Source organism: Coregonus lavaretus (genome assembly GCF_964263955.1).
Source record: "Coregonus lavaretus genome assembly, contig: HAP1_SCAFFOLD_8753, whole genome shotgun sequence".
NCBI classification, from domain to species: domain Eukaryota; kingdom Metazoa; phylum Chordata; class Actinopteri; order Salmoniformes; family Salmonidae; genus Coregonus; species Coregonus lavaretus.
Window position 1 is genome coordinate 1,018 of NW_028166984.1, and position 14,924 is coordinate 15,941.

At 48.8% G+C, this 14,924-nt stretch overlaps 1 pseudogene across 1 annotated transcript; it reads right to left on the reverse strand.

Annotated features, from left to right (window-relative positions):
* Positions 1-2,782: 2,782 nt before the first annotated feature.
* Positions 2,783-14,656, reverse strand: LOC311114034 (NHS-like protein 2; annotated as a pseudogene). The gene is made up of 7 exons (XR_014615204.1): positions 14,508-14,656; positions 12,491-12,704; positions 8,704-10,085; positions 7,167-8,318; positions 4,399-4,648; positions 3,970-4,119; positions 2,783-3,754 (listed from the first exon to the last, which is right to left on the reverse strand). The product of XR_014615204.1 is annotated as an NHS-like protein 2 (transcript).
* Between the last annotated feature and the right edge of the window lie 268 nt (positions 14,657-14,924).

The following is a 14,924-nucleotide window of genomic DNA, read 5'->3' on the forward strand; positions in this document are numbered from 1 at the left end:
GACAGTAGTAACCATAGTATACAGTAATACCGTAATAACCGTAATAACCACAGTACTTCAGAATAGAAAGAGTAAAAACTCTGCATACCTCTAAGGGAGTGTAATACCAAGGTAGCTGAAAACCATAGAATTAGAATGAGCAGAACGTGCATAGAACCTCAGACCATGGCAATTTGACATTATGGCCTCATTGACTTGAATAGGGATGTCCATTCTAGTCATTCTATTTCTGTGCTGAAAACACAGGCATCACTCCAGAATACAAGGCAAACCAACACTGAGTTTCTTCATTGTTGTTTTTTATATAGTTCCATTCACTAAATATTTAAAACAATGTCACTTGACTATGGATTAATAACGTTATAATTTATTTGTTTATTTTTTTCCTTCTTCTTTTTACGTCTTTATAAGTTGTTGTTGTTGTTCGGTTTTTCCTGAAGGAATGACATAAGTAAAAGAGTGTCCAGATAGTCGATCATCTGGAGTCGTTCCGTCTCGGTGTTGTTGCTGAAGGGACAGAGCAGGGTTTGAACAGGGGGTTCTCCCTGTCTTTGTCCATGTTGCTGGAGGGACAGAGCAGGGTTTGAACAGGGGGTTCTTCCTGTCTTTGTCCATGTTGCTGGAGGGACAGAGCAGGGTTTGAACAGGGTTTGAACAGGGGGTTCTCCCTGTCTTTGTCCATGTTTCTGGAGGGGCAGAGCAGGGTTTGAACAGGGTTTGAACAGGGGGTTCTCCCTGTCTTTGCCTATGTTGCTGGAGGGACAGAGCAGGGTTTGAACAGGGTTTGAACAGGGGGTTCTCCCTGTCTTTGTCCATGTTGCTGGAGGGACAGAGCAGGGTTTGAACAGGGTTTGAACAGGGGGTTCTCCCTGTCTTTGTCCATGTGGGGTGCTGTAGCTCAATAGCACCAGGCTGTGTGTTTTCTCCATCTTATTGGGACCCACAGAAGCACAGCCCCACTCTCCATGCCGGGGGGGCAGTTAGGAACAGCCCCACTCTCCATGCCGGGGGGGCAGTTAGGAACAGCCCCACTCTCCATGCCGGGGGGGGCAGTTAGGAACAGCCCCACTCTCCATGCCGGGGGGGCAGTTAGGAACAGCCTCACTCTCCATGCCGGTGGGGCAGTTAGGAACAGCCTCACTCTCCATGCCGGGGGGGCAGTTAGGAACAGCCCCACTCTCCATGCCGGGGGGGCAGTTAGGAACAGCCTCACTCTCCATGCCGGTGGGGCAGTTAGGAAAGGTTCCGGAATTGTGTGGTGAAAGGAGTCTTAGAACATTAGAACACAGCAACGGAACGCAGAACCAACGGATCCACTGTCCATTCCATACAGCGTACCAGGAGTGTGAGAAAGAGGGATGGGTTAGCATCAGTATTCAATTCACAGTCTTAGTGAATCCAGAGTCCACTATCCTCTCCTGTACGTACACACTTAGACATTCACACACACTCTCCTCGTCCCTTCGTTGCTGTTCTTTCACACAATCCATCATCCTATTGTACTTGTAACATGGATGGTTGGTCTGGATATATGGATGGATGCACAACGCAGAGAAAGGATGAAAAAAACAAAACAGCTTTGTACTTTTGGCAGAGAGCTAAAAGGGGGAGGAATTTGAGCGTAGCACTCTAGAACGCAACGCCAACACGACATCCTTAATTTCGTTCCTAGCAATCATTGACATTCAGGCTGCGTCCTCTGTAAACGTGAAGCTCAGATGATAGAGAGAATGGGAGGGGTAAGGAGGGAGGGAGGAGGGGGTAGGAGGAGATGGGGGATGAAAGGAAGGGGGAAGGAGAGGCGGAGGAAGGAGAGGAGGGGGAAGGAGAGGAGGGGGAAGGAGAGGAGGGGGAGGTGAGGAGGGGGAAGGAGAGGAGGGGGAGGTGAGGACGGGGAGGTGAGGAGGGGGAAGGAGAGGAGGGGGAAGGAGAGGAGGGGGAGGTGAGGAGGGGGAAGGAGAGGAGGGGGAAAGAGAGGAGGGGGAAGGAGAGGAGGGGGGAGGAGAGGAGGGGGAAGGAGAGGAGGGGGAGGTGAGGAGGGGGAAGGAGAGGAGGGGGAAGGAGAGGAGGGGGAAGGAGAGGAGTGGGAGGTGAGGAGGGGGAAGGAGAGGAGGGGGAAAGAGAGGAGGGGGAAGGAGAGGAGGGGGAAAGAGAGGAGGGGGAAAGAGAGGAGGGGGAAGGAGGGGAGGGGGAAGGAGAGGAGTGGGAGGTGAGGAGGGGAAGGAGGGGGAAGGAGAGGAGGGAGGGAGGAGAGGAGGGGGAAGGAGAGAGAGGGGGGCTGCGCTATGGGCAAGAGAGAGACAGAGCATGTGTTCCAGTCAGGGAGGAGGAGAAGAAGAGATGGACAGTGGAGGAAAGGAAAAGGCTGCAGCGTCACCGCTGCACAAAACGGACAGTGTGAGAAAAGACGTGTGGCTAGGGCAAAAAGAAGAGGGTGATGCATCCTTATCCTTTTTTATTGTTCAATATGTCAGATGGATGGATAGCCGTATTCCTGGTCTGTCTCTGTGTGTTTGGAGATAGCTGTTAGAATAGTGTGTTCTAATCTCACCTTTGGTCCTAACAGAGACCTGTAGTCTAAAACCCTGTTTAATAAACCCAACCTGTACCATACTCTCCCTTAGGGAAAGATCCACAGGGTTCCATTCTGCCCTCTATCTTTCACTCCATCTGTCCTGCTGTGTATGGATATCATTTCCTGTACACACACACACACTCCATCTGTCCTGCTGTGTATGGATATCATTTCCTGTACACACACACACACACACACACACACACACACACACACACACACACACACACACACACACACACACACACAAACTGACGGCAGTGCGAAGAGATCCATAGATAAGGGTTGGGTGTGTGTTCCATGGTGTGTGCTGTGAGGTTGATCATATAGTCAATCATATAGTGCTGGTTTCTTTTACCAGCATAGGCCTGTAATCTGGCTGTTTTGATATATATGTTTTTGGATGGCCCATTGATAGTAGACATTGGTGGTGTTTCCATGGCTGAATCAGATTCATTCATTTCCACATCATTGACAGTCACATGTTCAGGCTCCCATTCACACAGCAAAGTAAAAATACGAGGACGGGATTGATGAGTCGAAGGATCGACTCAAAACTCCTCCACCTCAGCAAATGAAACCCTTTATAACAGGATGAAACAAAACTCCTTTGATGACCGCTGTGACCATCGTGTCCAACCGTTGGGCGGTTAATGATCGGTCCATCAGTGGTTAAGTGGTCTGGTTGGATATTCATTCTTCCATCAATGGACCATTTTACACGGTCAATCAATGGTTGACAAGTGGTTATATATTCAACCTCTACTTTGCCAGCCAGGAGATCTCTTGGTGTTGGTGAGGTTACAGGAAGAACCTCTTTAGAACGAGAGAGAGAGGGTCGGTCCGGGAAACCAGACTCATTGGTCCTGTGGCGGTCTGGTCGTATCCCCTCCTCCGTCCGACGACGTTGAGAATTCTGTGACGCGTCGCGCCAGGGGGTTTGTGCTCTTAAGGAGTTCCATGGCAGAGAGGCGGGTCCCTCCCCTGCTGGACTTACTCCCCTTCTTCTGTAACAGGGCCATGAAGTTGTCGTTCCGCGAGCTGGACCGCGGGGTGGAGCCCAGGGTCAAGGTTCGGAGGTCACCCCCGCTGGTGCTGTGCTTCACCGGGGAGACCAGACTCTGGCGGCTGCCGAACGAGTCCCCTGGTTCCTTACGACCCAGGACTTTCCTCTTCGACCTGTAGGGAGGAGAGGAGAGAAATAGGATGTCGTTTTAGACTTTTCAGAGTAAAAAAACATTTTAAGGTAAAACATGTATAGTTGCTGATTATGCTTAGAAAGATTCATTCATTTTTTTTTTTACCCAGTAGACGTTATTGTTGTTATTTGCTTCTTTGAACGTTAAATACAATTTTTAAACGATTTTCAAATAAATGTATGTTTGTTGGCGTACCTGTGTATTTTGGTGAAGAGGTCCTCCATGTTGTGTGTGTTGGGTGTGTGTCCACCGACATCATCATCCGTTTCCTCGGTGATGTGGAGTTCCGTCTTGCCACTAATGTCCAAACTATTCTGCTCAACACTCTCCTCACCGCATCATCACCTGGAGACAATAGGATTGGTCAGTTTCTCTCTACGACAACAAACATTTCTATCAATGACTATCAATCAATAAATGAAGAAAACAATTAACAATTGATCTAAATTGGTAAGTTATGTTTTTTTAATTGCTATGGTAACCACTTACACATCAACTAACAACTGAAGAGAATCAGAAACAGTAGTTTTGAACTGTAACACGTTCGCTTATTCTGACAGGATCTGAATTCCAGCTAAATTAATTTTCATTAATGAATTCCCTGTCATAACATTATGCACATACCTGTCCCTATCCTCCCCTCCAGGTCTGTAAGAGAACAATCCTGCAATGAAGACTCTAATGAAGACTCCATTGAGCACTGCTCATCTGTTCCCAGGTGGTTTTCCTCTTTACCGGGAATATCCTCAGGTGGGAATGCTCCAACAGGAGAGCGGAGAGCGACCGGGCTGTCGGTGGTACCGTTGAAATGCACCGTGGTGGAGTTGGAGGGAAGAAGGAGAATGCAGGGCTTCTTGGGAACTGGCGGAGGAACCTTGAGGAGAGATTCAGTAGTAGTGGATTGTCTACATGATAACTAAAGGACAATTTGGTTTGTAGCAGGAAGTAGTCAAAGTCCATACAGATAATATAGAGTATATGAGAGCAGTGGAGGCTCCTCAGATGTGGAATGGGAGGACCATCCTCCTCAGTGATTTTCATAAAAATTAAAATGGTAAAACATTTTTAAAAAAAGTTATCATTTTTTAGATAAATCCACACTAAATATAATCACGTCACCAAATCCGTCCTCCTCTGGGTACATTGACATTGACACCCCATTCCATAGACTTACACAGTAATTATGACAACTTCCGGAGGACGTCCTCCAACCTATCAGAGTTCTTATAGCATGAACTGACATGTTGTCCACCCAATCAAACGATTAGAGAATTCATCTAGTACGGAAAGCATAAGCTACAGCTAGCTAGCACTGCAGTGTATAAAACGTGATGAGTAGTTGACTCAAAGAGAGAGAAAGACAATAGTTGAACAGTTTTGAACAAATTCATTCATTCAAAAATGAAGGAGAAGCAAGAGAGAAATAGAGGGAGAGAGAGAGATTGTGATTTTTTTTTCACTTGAAGTTTCACTGACTTAGCAACAAATGCAGCTAGCTAGTTTAGCCTATTGAAACACCCTGCTCAAACAGAAGGATGCTATGTTAGCTAGCTGGCTATGACTATCCAACCCAACACTGGAACTCTTCCAAGTCAAGGTAAGATTTTGATATTACTAATTTATTGCCACCAGGGCCCGCCGGTGTAACTGCTTACTGACTGTACACTGTAACGTTACTGCATGATTGTAGCGGGTTTACTAACGCGTTAATTCTATTAGCTATGCTGACTATGATGTTACTTTAGCTAATATGGTGACAATTAAGTAGGCTGTGTATAGCGGTTTGGCTTGGAAAGGTTATGACATGGTTTGGCTTGGAAAGGTTTTTTAGCCTGGTCACATACAGCTGATGTGTTGTGCATAGAAGTCCGCAAGCGAACGGAAGAGGTGAGGAGGAGGAGAGCGGAGGAGAGAGGAGGAGAGCGCGAGAAGGAATACAACGTGGCTGCTATGAAAGTGAACTGTGTTTACGCGTCATCAGGGGTGTATTCATTCCACCGATTTTGTTGATAAGCGTTTCTTGAAAGGGAACAAACGGAACAAAACGGGGATAAACATACCTGCATTTGTCCAATAGAAACTGTAGTTTGTAACTGTTGGACTAATGATTACACCCTATATCAGCTAGATACAGGCAAGAGTGTGCAAGGAGGTATTCAATGTCACTGTCTGTCAATGTGTCACTGTCTGTCACCTCAAATTTGTCTCTCGACCTGTGTGCACCTATGTTGTAAACTTTCATTCATAGGCTAGGTTGTAGCAACCTCATGATTGGTATAGGGAAAGTTAGAGTATCATGCAGTAGCCTAAACTATCGCTGTTATTTTGAACTGGGTGAATGGAATATGAATGAGAGTCATCCAATATGCTGTAATAGAAATAAGGCCATGCTCCCCACTGATGGGGGGAGAGAGAGAGAGAGAGCGAGAGAGAGCGAGAGCGAGAGCGAGAGCGAGAGCGAGAGCGAGAGCGAGAGAGATCTAGGATCTGGCTAAAAATACTTGAATCAGTTATAGAACCCATTGCCATTTATGGTTGTGAGGTCTGGGGTCCGCTCACCAACCAAGAATTCACTAAATGGGACAAACACCAAATTGAGACTCTGCATGTAGAATTCTGCAAAAACATCCTCCGTGTACAACGTAAAACACCAAATAATGCATGCAGAGCAGAATTAGGTCAATACCCGCTAATTATCAAAATCCAGAAAAGAGCCGTTAAATTCTATAACCACTTAAAAGGAAGCGATTCCCAAACCTTCCATAACAAAGCCATCACCTACAGAGAGATTAACTTGGAGAAGAGTCCCCTAAGTAAGCTGGTCCTGGGCTCTGTTCACAAACACAAACAGACCCCACACAGCCCCAGGACAACAACAACAACAACAACAACAACAACAACAACACAATTAGACCCAACCAAATCATGAGAAAACAAAAAGAGAATTACTTGACACATTGGAAAGAACAAACAAAAAACAGAGCAAACTAGAATGGTATTTGGCCCTAAACAGAGAGTACACAGTGGGAGAGTACACAGAGACAGAGAGAGAGACAGAGAGAGAGACAGAGAGAGAGAGAGAGAGAGAGAGAGAGAGAGTGAGAGAGAGCGAGAGAGAGACAGAGAGACAGAGAGAGAGCGAGAGAGAGAGCGAGAGAGAGAGAGACAGAGAGAGAGACAGAGAGAGAGACACAGAGAGACAGAGAGACAGAGACAGAGACAGAGACAGAGACAGAGACAGAGACAGAGAGAGAGAGAGAGAGAGAGAGAGAGAGAGAGAGAGAGAGAGAGAGAGAGAGAGAGAGAGAGAGAGAGAGAGAGAGAGAGAGAGAGAGAGAGAGAGAGAGAGAGAGAGAGAGAGAGAGAGAGAGAGAGACAGGGGCCTACTGTACCTTGGGTTTCTTTTTGTCCAGTTCAGCCAGACAGGAGATGGTCATCCTGCTAGGGAGGGTCCTGCTCTTATCCTGAGTCTCCACCACCTCCAGGTTACTACAGGGAGAGGGGAGCGACCATCCATCCTCAGGCCCAAGATGGAGCTCCAAGTCTGGGTCGAACTCCGGCTCCATGGCGGGGTCCTCCAGCAGGGGCTGGGGCAGGGGTAGAGGAGGGAGGTCGTACAGGGATTGGATGTGGGGGAAGGAGGGGAGATTGTAGAGACCCTGGGGGTGATGGAGAGGGAAGGTTGGGGGTTGGTCCAGGGGTCCACAAGGGCTGGTGGGGGTGTGAGGGAGGGCTTTCTTCAGCTTGGGCTTCCTTCCTACCACCATGTAAATGCTGGGGTTGGGCATGGACTGGGGGGGGTCAATGGGGGAGGCAGGGGGGGAGTCTGAGGTGACGGGGGAGGAGGAGGGGGACTTGAGGAGGAGGTTGAGGGGCCGTTTGGGTAATGGGGGTTTCACCGCGACCGGAGGCTTGGGTTTGGAGGCGACGAGGTGATCGAGGGGGTTGACACCGGGGGTGACGGGTGGGGGGGAAAGGTCATGACCCTGCTCCTCCTCGATGATGTCATCAGAGGCTCCGTCGGGGAAGTCCTCCAGGTCGGTACGGGAGACGGAACGCAGGCGGATGTTCCGGAGCTCGTTCGTGGTCACCACGGGGAGAGCTGATTGACTGCCGGGACTCAGTTTACCGGGCTTGGCTGCAGTGGATGTGTCAGAATGACGCCGGCTGGCCTTCTGTTTCGGTTTGATGGAGGACAAGTCCAGATGAGCGTTAACCGGCATCTCGAAGGAAAGCCTCGACCGGGCGGCCGGGTCACGCGGCGAGGTCGCCGGCAGCGAAGACTTCCTCTCAGGGATTTTGGGGCGCATCTTGCACCCAAACGAGGAGGCGGGCCCTGTTGGTGTTCCTGCGACCTGATTGGAGGGGGTGATGGGTGTGGGTGTCTCTGATTGGCTAGAGTAGCCGCTGGAAGGGGACATGAGTCCTGGTGGTTTGAAGGGGGAGGAGGCTTTGGTCGACTCGGCCTCGATGGAGAGGAGGGAGGGGGAGGAGGCTCGGGAGGTAGACGGGGAATCCAGGAGAGAATCTGAACTGCCTCGAACCTTGGATTAGATTACATTAGAATAGATTCAATTGTTTATTAGTCATGTATGGTTAAAAACATAATCTTCCTGGTCATACATCAGGAAAAATCCTACATTACACGAGGGCTGTCCAACCCTCCTCCTGGAGATCTCACCAAGACCTTAACTAGCCGAATCAGACTGTTAGGTTGGGGTTGGACTGTAGATCTCCAGGAAGAGAGAGCCCTGCATGACACAATACATACAACACACAAACCCCTTTGGCTTTACACAAGTAGAAGTACTTAAGGCACTTTTCAGACTAAACTTAACTTAACATGGACTTTAGAAAAACGTTTAACTTCAATCCATGTTGATTTATCTCAAGTCTGTATGTGGCCCTAAGTGCATAGGCTAGTCGTACCTTTATACAGTCTATGACAGTAGTCCCTGTGGCGGTACTAGATCCAGACCATGACTGGTAGGGATCAGAAGACTTCCACTCCCCCAGCTGCCAGTGGGCTTGGGAGGACAGCTCTGTGGTGTCGGGTCCCTGGACCTCCAGGCCAGGGGGCCCATCCATCCCGCCGTAGCCCAGCTCGGGCTCCTCCAGATCATGCTTGGAGAGGCAGGAGGAGGAAGGTAGGAGGAAGTCTGGCTGGAAGTCCTGGAAGTGTTCCCGGGGGATGTGGAGGGATTTGGGGCGTCCGTCCCGGTAGTGACCCCTGTCGCGGCCGTGCACGCGCCCCTCTGCGTCCCCTAAATTCTTCATGAGCGAGACGCTCCGGACGGGCGGAGGGGGTTTGTGTTTGGATTTCTTTAGCGAGATGGAGCGAGAGCGTAACCGTAGGCGACCGTCCGGGAGGAAGTTGCTGTCGGTTACGGAGACGTTGTCGATGCTGGCGTTCCCGTCCTCGGAGCTCCCGCTGGGGTACAGGAGGGCGTAGCTCTCGCCCCTCTCGCCATGGGGCTGATAATGGTGGTGGCTGTGCATTTCTGTCAGAACACCCCCGTTCGTCCCGTTACCAGCTCCTGTTACCCCAGTGACACCGTACATCCCGCCACTGATGTTATCTGTGGAGCAGAATGAGTCTGTCGGCGTGGAGAGAGAGCGCTCGCGGAACTTGAATGCGTTGGCCGCAGCAATGGAACGAGCCGACCTCTCCCTCCTTTCTCCTCGTCCCACCCCTCTTTCTGACCCCGTCTGTTCCCCCGCCGCTCCCTCTGTCTCTGACCCCGTCTGTTCCCCCGCCGCTCCCTCTGTCTCACTCCACCTCCCCATCATCATCACGATGGTGCCCGGGTGCCTGTGACCGGACGGCTCCGATATCGACGTGAACGAACTAGAGTGAGACTGCGACCCCGAGCTCCCGGAGAGTTCCAAACTGGTCTGAGAGGGGCACATCAACCCCTCACCCTGCACCCTTACCCGCTCAACCATCCCCACCGTTTTGGGCATGGTCACCGGTCCCTTCCCTAGCGGATTGGGGGCTAAATTATAACTATAGGCCTCACTCCAGACTCCAGGAGAGAAGGTAGAGCCTTTAGGGCCGTTCCATGACTGAGAGGGGGAGTTGGAGCAGAGGAGGGCAGCAGTGTGCTCCATGGTGCCCAGGCTAGGAGGGGGGGTCTGGGGGGACTGGGGCAGGCTGAGGCTAGGGTCCAGGTCACTGTGGGTCTTCCTCAGAGGAAGGTGCTGGACAGGGGTGTCTGAGACGGGCTCCAGAGACCGGGGCTGACCGGTGACGCCGCAGCCCAGGGACAGAGAGGGGGAACAGGAGCCCTGGAGGAGGTCTACACCCAGGACTTTACCCAGGGAGAGAAGGAGGAGAGGGGGAGAGACTATTGAGTTATTCATGGCTAAAAACAGAAAGGATTGAAGGTTGTCACATTGATAATTAGGAAGCATACTGGTTAGACTCACTCATCAGAATAACATTTTCCTGGGCTTGCCTACACTAATAATAAAAGACAGCTCCTGAGAAAAGACCTGGGGTAACTCCCCACTGGGCACACACTGGTTGAATCAATGTCGTTTCCACGTCATTTTCAATTAAATGATGTTGAACCAATGTGGAGTAGACGTTGAATTGACGTCTGCGCCCAATGGGCCATTACATTCTACACTGAGTGTACAAAACTTTAAGAACACCTGCTCTTTCCATGACAGATTGACCAGGTGAATCCAGGTGAAAGCTATGATCCCTTATTGATGTCACTTGTTAAATCCACTTCAATCAGTGTAGATGAAGGGGAGGAGACAGGTTAAAGAAGCATTTTCCAGCCTTGGGACAATTGAGATTGTGTATGTGTGCCATTCAGACAAAAGATTTAAGTGCCAGGGACTCCCGAGTGGCGCAGCAGTCTAAGGCACTGCATATCAGTGCTAGAGGCGTCACTACACTCCCAGGTTCGCTCCCGGGTTGTGTTGCAGCCGGCCGCGACCGGGGGACCCATGAGGTGGCGCACAATTGGCCCAGTGTCATCCGGGTTAGGGTAGGGTTTGGCCGGCCGGGATGTCCTTGTCCAATCACGCTCTAGCGACTCCTGTGGCGGGCCGGGCGCAGTGCACGCTGACACGGTCGCCAGTTGTACGGTGTTTCCTCCGACACATTGGTGCGGCTGGCTTCAGGTTAAGCGAGCAGTGTGTCCAGAAGCAGTGCAGCTTGGCAGGGTCGTGTTTCCCGAGTCCGTACAGGAGGTGCAGCGATGGGACAAGACTGGAACTACCAACTGGATATCACCAAAAAAATGTATAGTAATAATAAATAAATAAAATATTGAAGTGCCTTTGAACAGGGTATGGGAGTAGGTGCCAGGCGCACCGGTTTGTGTCAAGAACTGCAACGCTGCTGGGTTTTTCACGCTCAACAGTTTCCTGTGTGTATCAAGGATGGTCCACCACCCAAAGGACACCCATCCAACTTGACACAACTGTGGGAAGCTTTGGAGTCAACATGGACCAGCATCCCAGTTTGTTTTCCCTCCATCTCTTTCTCTGGCTCTAATTCCCTCTCTATTTTCTTCTCTTTCCCTCTCTCTGCAGTTTTTTTTGGAGAGAGGAGTAGAGGAGAGGAGGGAGGGAAGGAAGAACTGTATGTTGCCATGGCAACAGCTACCTGTTCTGTCGTCAGGGCAATGGCAATGGTGAGATGATGGCAGAGAGAGAGAGACGGATAAAGAGAGAGGGAAAGAGTGAGGGAGTGAGAGAGAGAGAGCGAGAGAGAGAGAGAGAGAGAGAGAGAGAGAGAGAGAGAGAGAGAGAGAGAGAGAGAGAGAGTGCAGCAGTAAAACATATAGAAGTATCTCACTGGGAATAAGGTTCCCACCTAATGCCTACCTAATATATACAACACAGCTAACCTTACCAAGCTAGTCTATCACTGCTAACCTTACCAAGCTAGTCTATCACAGCTAACCTTACCAAGCTAGTATATCACAGCTAACCTTACCAAGCTAGTATATCACAGCTAACCTTACCAAGCTAGTATATCACAGCTAACCTTACCAAGCTAGTCTATCACAGCTAACCTTACCAAGCTAGTCTATCACAGCTAACCTTACCAAGCTAGTATATCACAGCTAACCTTACCAAGCTAGTCTATCACAGCTAACCTTACCAAGCTAGTCTAACTCAGAGACACAGAGGAAGAAATACACTACAGCAGGGGGAGAGAGAGGGAGAAATATGACAAGGGGTGAGACCCAGAGAGAAACAGAGAGAGATGCAGGGAGGATGATAGCAGGATGGAAAAAGAGAGAGAAAAGGATGGAGGGGTGGTGGTAGCATCAAACAATCTGATTTTATACTTTGTTGGGCACTGCTCGGTGATGCAAACGACAATGTTTTCATCAGAGCTGTCTACCGATTATGGACACCGTCCAATGCGGGACACGTGCTGCTAAAACAGGCACCGTCATTGGCCCGAGTACTAATCTCTCACGCTTCTCCGATGTACTGCCCTAAGGTGGAACGTTACTGTTAAAATAACTGTACTTACTGTTATTAACTGTACATGTGACGGCGAGCTTCCTATGGCGTTTGCCAAAACCAGGAGGCGGTTTGGAGGGTGAGTATCAGAATGCTATATCACACTACACACACACACACACACACACACACACACACACACACACACACACACACACACACACACACTACACACTACACACACACTACCCCCACACACTCCTTCCACACCATGCCCTACCTGTGACGTCGAGGGGCAGCAGGTGAGCGGGTGTCCGTCGTCCCAGGTGCCAGCGGGGTTTTTCGGCCACGGGGGGTCCTAGAGAGGTACTACTCCACCCCACCAGAGGGCGATCTGACCCACAGGGTGATGGAGAGGGGGACGGGTCTACACCCCTATTGATTCCTACTGAAGAGGTCTCATCCTCCTCACACACCTGCCCCTTAGACGCCGGCTGGAAGGGGGGGCGGGGGGGGTCGTATGAGGAGAGGTAGTCAGATTCAAAATCATTGGAAAGCGGACATGAGATGCCATTTGGAAACCAATAAAGACTTTTATGTATTTAATTATTCCAACACTAATGAAAGTCTACAGAAATTCTCACAGATCTATGCATTATGTTATTAATGGAAATATTTTGAAATGCAGGTACTGTAACTCATTACGAGGAATCCACCAAAATCAACTGCAAATGTTTTCGACAACTTTCATCTGGTCTACATTGGCACCACCTGGAATTTCATCCTGTTCAGATGGAATGGAGTTTTTGGCCCACAGCATGACATCACAATCTGATCTGATTATTCTGACCAATGACCAGCCATCTTTGATTTGCATATGTATCCTCCTACTTTGAAGCATGGAGGTGTAAAAATCATTCTTTGGGGATGCTTTTCTGCAAAGGGGACAGGACGACTGCACCGTATTGAGGGGAGGATGGAAGGGGCCATGTATCGCGAGATCTTGGCCAACAACCTCCTTCCCTCAGTAAGAACATTGAAGATGGGTCGTGGCTGGGTCTTCCAGCATGACAACGACCCGAAACGCACAGCCAGGGCAACTAAGGAGTGGCTCCGTAAGAAGCATCTCAAGGTCCTGGAGTGGCCTAGCCAGTCTCCAGACCTGAACCCAATAGAAAATCTTTGGAGGGAGCTGAAAGTCCGTATTGCCCAGCGACAGCCCCGAAACCTGAAGGATCTGGAGAAGGTCTGTATGGAGGAGTGGGCCAAAATCCCTGCTGCAGTGTGTGCAAACCTGGTCAAGACCTACAGGAAACGTATGATCTCTGTAATTGCAAACAAAGGTTTCTGTACCAAATATTAAGTTCTGCTTTTCTGATGTATCAAATACTTATGTCATGCAATAAAATGCAAATTAATTACTTAAAAATCATACAATGTGATTTTCTGGATTTTTGTTTTAGATTCCGTCTCTCACAGTTGAAGTGTACCTATGATAAAAATTACAGACCTCTACATGCTTTGTAAGTAGGAAAACCTGCAAAATCGGCAGTGTATCAAATACTTGTTCTCCCCACTGTATATAAAATTGTAATATATTTTGTTTTATGCAGACTAGCTAACAAATAAGAGATACTTGACAAATTATTCAATGGTTTATGTTAGTTTGCTGGTAAAAAAAAAAAAGGGGGAGATGCCAAAACATTAGTTTGCTCCATGGCAAGGCGGCCAAGTGTAGGCTCGTCACTAGTTACCACAGCCACAAAGTCATAAACCAAAAAGTCTATCTCTACATATTCTGCTCTTAAAATCAGATTTGAAACCTAACTGTCACTTTAACCCTAACCTTAACCATACTGCTAACCTTAGCCTAACCTTCAATTAAGACCAAAAAACACATTTTTGTTTTCATCAATTTGTACAATATAGCACGTTTTGACGGTTTTAACGAGTGGAAACCAAAGTGTAGACTATTGAGAAAAGCTGTTTGGCTCTCAGGCGACTCAAGAATAGGAAGAACTTTGCAGCAGGTGTTTCTGATTAATAAACATGCTGGTGGGTGGTAACATTTAAATAAAACCCAACCCTGAAACCAATTTGCACGTCATCTCATAGGAAAAGACACGTAAGGCTCAAGGAAACATCCAAAGTCACACATTCAGATTTGGCACTTCAAGCCCAAATATATCATACTTTAACTAAAATGATGACTTATTGACTTACATCATTGTGCAACATCATTTAAGTAGGTAAGTAAGTAGATGACTGTAAAGTTAAATAAAGGTGTGTATATTTACCAGGAAGATGAATTCAGGTCTCTTGTTGTTGAGGGAGATAGGGGAGCAACACAGGGTGGTGGATGTATCGTCAGAACTCTGGGAGGACACTGTGGGGTGGCGGAACGTCTGGCCTGTTAGCTTGGTGTCATACAGCTGCTCTTCAAAGTCTGTAGGAACACATACACACGTCAGAGTTAGTCAAGTTGCAGAACATCAGTCCCGTTAGCTGCTTCTTGAAGTCTGTTCAGCACAGAAAACACCAGTTAGCCACATGCGGTAAATACACACACCAGAGTTAGCCTGCTGGCAGAGTGGAAGCTTGTAGGAGTGGAGATCCAACACAAGAAAACTAAATGTGGCATCCACCTCTAGATTGACTCACTGTATACTTTATCCACCTCCTCTCTCTCTTTCTCCTGCCCCTCTCTCTTTCTT